The sequence below is a fragment of the Rhinolophus ferrumequinum genome, chromosome 2 (assembly GCF_004115265.2).
Source record: "Rhinolophus ferrumequinum isolate MPI-CBG mRhiFer1 chromosome 2, mRhiFer1_v1.p, whole genome shotgun sequence".
Classification (NCBI taxonomy): domain Eukaryota; kingdom Metazoa; phylum Chordata; class Mammalia; order Chiroptera; family Rhinolophidae; genus Rhinolophus; species Rhinolophus ferrumequinum.
The window spans coordinates 25,312,486-25,317,753 of record NC_046285.1 but is presented as its reverse complement, the minus strand read 5'-3'; the positions used below and the strand labels follow the sequence as shown (position 1 = coordinate 25,317,753).

General features: G+C 33.3%; 1 pseudogene; it reads right to left on the bottom strand.

The window, feature by feature from the left end:
• Positions 1-2,236: 2,236 nt before the first annotated feature.
• On the bottom strand, positions 2,237-3,256 carry LOC117033264 (histone-lysine N-methyltransferase SETMAR-like; annotated as a pseudogene).
• Positions 3,257-5,268: the final 2,012 nt, after the last annotated feature.

Below are 5,268 nucleotides of genomic sequence, written 5' to 3'. Positions count from 1 at the left end.
GCTTAATCAACTATAGTCATAAGACCAAGTCTCTTAGTAAAAATTTACTGCTTGGATCCCACAAATTGGGGAGGAAGAAACTCCAAACAAACAAACAAACAAACAACAACAAAAAAAGATGGTATACTGATATATGTTTGATAACCAGCTTTCCAAAAAGAAAAACAAAACAAAACAAAACAAAACAAAGAAAAACCCTAAAAACAAAAAAAAAAAAAGCAAGCAAAACAAGCAAAAATCAAAATATTTATTTTGGTGTTCAATAATTTCCATGGTATAAATACTCCTTTCAAGGCCTATTTCAAGATATCAGCAGACTATGACTAAAACCAAAGTTGGGAGGAGATATGCACTATTGAGTTGTATGAGGTAACTTAACTCACACTGGAAGACTTACAGTGAGCAAAGAACCCCAAAAATGTCTGTTATGGATAGTAGGTTACATAGTGGCTAGGTTACTGACTATCTTGACCATTGCAAACTGCTTCTCATATAAATATGTTCAATAAATAGTTGTTAAATAAATAGGTATTTCAAATGAGTTACAATAACTTCTGAGCTAGTTAAACCACAATTAGAATACTTAATTCACTCTGGATTGTACACTTTAAGGGAAATTTAGACAAAATGGAAAATATATCAGAGGATATTGATAAAAGTATTGGTGCATAGTAACAGTAGATAATAATAGAAATATCTGAAAAAATAGAACGTTTTGTTTATAGAAATTTAGAGGTTAGATGATAATCATCTTCAAATATTTAAAGTGCCATTTTGAAAGAGACATTCGACTTTTCTATATATGGCTTTAAGAAGTAGAAACAAAAAGGAAATATAGGCAGATTAGCTTACTATAAAGATCTTTTTCATTAATTTGAACCCCTCAAAGACATAATTTAAAAATATATATATAACAATTAAGGAATCGATTGTCATTAGATACAAGAAAAGGAAGAAACTATTGAAAATCTTATTCGGGAAATTCAAATGTCTAAGGGAAGGTTAGTTTGGTTACAGTTTAACTGAAAACAAAGATGTTTTTCCATTTTAAAAAACTTAGTTTTATCTGTATTCCTGTATTTAAAGTAGTAGCATATCTGGGAAGTAATTTACTTGTTGACAAGTTGTGACTTTCTAGGACAGGGTGTGGTGTGATAATTGAATAGAAATAGCATGAATCTTATGGATACATTAATCTACATTTGATGTTAGTTTATAATCTATTTATAAAATATAATCTATCTTGATATTTTTTTCCCGTGTCCGTACAATGAAGAGCTTTTTTTCTGATCACTGGTTTTTCATACAAACGACAAGTAAATCTCATGGAATTAGCTAAAATATTTACACCTTAGGGACCTCGCAGGAAACTGGCCACTTTCAATGGGCAGACAGCAACACGTCATTCAAAATGAAGCTGCTAGTCAGTGACACCTATAAATTCATTAGTGTTCATTAACCCCCAAGATGCTGGTAAGATTGTCAGGTTTTAATCAAGTAAATCTCCAGCAACTATTCTCCCACCTGTCTTTGAATTTTTCTTTGCATCTATTCTCTCAGATATTTTGGGATTTTTCCTTCACATGTTAGCCTCTCCACATATCAGCTCCAATATACCACTGAGAGAGAGTGCCATTGTTCCCAAAACACAAGGAACAACTACCAAATTCCAAGTAAAGCAAAATATATTTTTCTCATCTCTGCTTTCCATCTCTATAGCTATCCTGTGAATCCAAGTCACAGGGCTCTTGTAATGCCATCGGATTCTATGGATATATATCATGATCGTATCAATCATAATTTCGTATGCAATAGCTGGTTAAATGTTACTTCTACCTGCTCATTTTATTTCCCCATCCATTTTTGATACTGTGATGTTTCACAGTACATTTCTGGCCATGTCAACCATGAACTAAAATCCTTTTGAATGTTTTCCACTGCCCTCATAATAAAGACCAAATTTCTTCCCTGGACTTTAAAACCCTGTCTTATTTGATGCTGCCTCTGTCTCTTCAGCTTTATTTAATATCACTCCTACGAAAGCCTTCTATACTCCAACTATCATAAGTTTCTTTCAATTCTTGTATTATACTATTTCTCCTACCCCAAGGCTATCATACATACTGTTCTGTCTGCAAGAAATGAATTTTCTTGACTTCTATAGGTTGGTTCAAATGTAATTGCGTTTCAGACCATGAATTTTAAATCATTATAATTAGGCTCAAACACATCTTTATTAATCAAAATAGGAGCCATTACAGTCAATACATTTTTGCCAACGAGAAATAAGTTTGTGTATTCTTGTAGCATAAAAATCTGTGCTTCAGGATTCAATGAACACTTGGAAATCCTTTTCTGCATCCTGCTGGTTGTGGAAGGAATTTCCCCACAAAAAGTTGTCAAGATGCTTGAAGAAATGGTAGTCAGTTGGTGAGAAGTCAGGTGAATATGGAGGATGAGGCAAAACTTCATAGCCCAATTTCTTTAATTTTTGAAGCATTGGTTGTGTGAGGTGCGGTCGGGCGTTGTGAAGAATTGGGCCCTCTCTGTTGACCAGTGCCGGCTGCAGGCACTGCAGTTTTTGGTGCATCTCATTGATTTGCTGAGCATATTTCTCAGATATAATGGTTTCACCGGGATTCAGAAAGCTGCAGTGGATCAGACCGTCAGCAGACCACCAAACAGTGACCATGACCTTTTTTTGGTGCAAGTTTGACTTTGGGAAGTCCTTTGGAGATTCTTCTCAGTCCAGCCCTGAGCTGGTCATCACTGGTTGTCGTATACAACGCACTTTTCACCACACGTCACAATCAGATCAAGAAAAGGTTTGTTGTTGTTGCATAGAATAAGAGATGACAGTTCAAATGACTATATCTTTGATTTTCGGTCAGCTCACGAGGCACCCACTTATCGAGATTTTTCACCTTTCCAATTTGCTTCAAATGCCAAATGACCATAGAATGGTTGACTTTGAGTTCTTTGGCAACTTCTTGTGTAGTTTTAAGAGGATCAGCTTCGATGATTGCTCTCGGTTGTTGTCAACTTCCAACGGCCAGCCGCTACATTCCAAATCTTCAAGGCTCTCGTCTCCATTGCAAAACTTCTTCAATCACCACTGCACTGTACGTTCATTAGCAGTTCCTGGGCCAAATGCGTTGTTGATGTTGCGAGTTTTCTCCGCTCCTTTACGACCCATTTTGAACTCGAAAAAAAAGAAAATCACTTGAATTTGCTTTTAGTCTAACATCATTTCCATAGTCTAAAATAAATATAAAATAAACAGCAACTAATAAGTCATTAGCCAAAAAAAAATAATAAAATGAGAAATGCACATTAAAATGATGTATAACACAACCACATTTATTTAAGAATGTATTTCAATATCAAACGGCAAATTTCAACAATGCAAAAACCGCAATTACTTTTGCACCGACTTAATACCTCTCTTCTGCTGAAGCTAACATACTGGTATTCGTGCTTCAGGTCTCAGCTTTCTCTATCCCTCTTTCCCCAGACTATAATTCCTTTGGCTTCAGTATTCTTCATTTTTACTCTGTAGAATTTAGTGCACTTGTCATTTTTTGTTCAATGAAAGTTTTTCCTCTAAGGTCTACCTTAACTCAAAACATCGTATAAAATTTATACTGTTTCAATCAGTCTAGATAAACAAACAACTAATTTTATATTTATATATACATATCTAAAATTTAGCATGTTAATTTTTTCTCTTAAAAGTATATGAGAATTATTCTATTAAAGCATACACAAAATAATTAGATCTGTGCTATATGCTGTGATAGGCTGAGGGAGAGGCAAAGGAAGAGAAGAAGCAAGGGATGGGAGAAGGAAGGAGAGAGATTTGCAATTTTTAATTTTCAGGAAAACAAGAAGAGTAAAAATAAATTTTTTGGATGCCAGAGAACTGCTGTGTTCATGCTGAAGTGTGATGTTTACTTGTTAGAACAGTTTAAATCAGACTCACAGCAATGATGGTTAAACATATTTTCTTACAACTGCCTCCTGGCTGAAATTCACATATAAAATAATACATTATTTTCCCTTAGTGAATTCTTTTGAAGTCAACAAAACTTGGACAATTTAATGCATGATAGTCAATACATATTGATCCAAAATGCACATCTCCTCAGAAAATAATGAAGTGAAGAAATAAAGCAATAACAGATGACTAAAAACCAAGGAAATTTTTCACCTGAAATATTGAAAAAGGAAGGAAAAATATTTTTATTTGCTAAAATTAACCAGCGTTATTAATTCTCAAATGTCCTTTGAAAATTGAAAATACTGGCCAATCATCCTAAGAGAAAAATGCTTGTGGATTTTGTATCTATATTAAAAGTTTGACATCAAATATATGGTATGTATCCACAAGCATTTTTCTTGGTACATTTCACCTTAACTAATTAGTAGACCTTTTAAAAATCCCAGATATGCTCCTAGAGAATAGATTAATTTTAGTCTTACATTTTCAAAAAGAATATTAAAAACTCAGTCTTTAGCATCTAGAAATTTTAAATTTAAAAACAACCTTATGTATAACTACCTATTACATTTTTGCTCTTCTTTCTGTCTTATTTTTAAAAAATACTCATGAGCTAATTGAAAGCCAAAATAGAGGGGAAATGAAAGATGGAGAATGAGACATTTTGTAATGAATGAGTGATATTATTCAAATATACCAGATTATGATATATCTATTTTAGCATGAGAATTTTCATGGCAAAGGACTGTACCATTGAATTCATAGTAGGATCTCTTGATATCTGAGACAAAGTGGTAAAGAGAGAGATAGAAGTAAGAACAAGTGCCAAGAGCTCTCTACATTATATTCTAAACTTGAAATTGTAAGAATTTTACAAGGAAAATAAGTGATCTTGGAACTCTAGTGCTAAATCATGTTGAAGTAGAGTGTTACTGACATACAAGCAAGCAACCTCAGTATAAAATCTCCATACAGCAAAACTCATAAATACTATCATGACCCAATGACAGTATTTAAGTCAAAAATAGTTATATTAGTGATTAAAATAATTTGATCACCATTTTATTAATTTTTAAGATTGCCATCCAAATTTAAACACAATGGACTAAAATTCCTCAGATTCTTGAGTTTCACCACGCCATTTTCTTGGAGATACTAAAGTAGTCTAGGTTTTAGAAACACCCCATTATATTTTCAATGCATAACTTAGTAATAAAAGAAACAACAGGCCATCCTTAAGAATCTAACTGCATTTCCAGATTAACCAC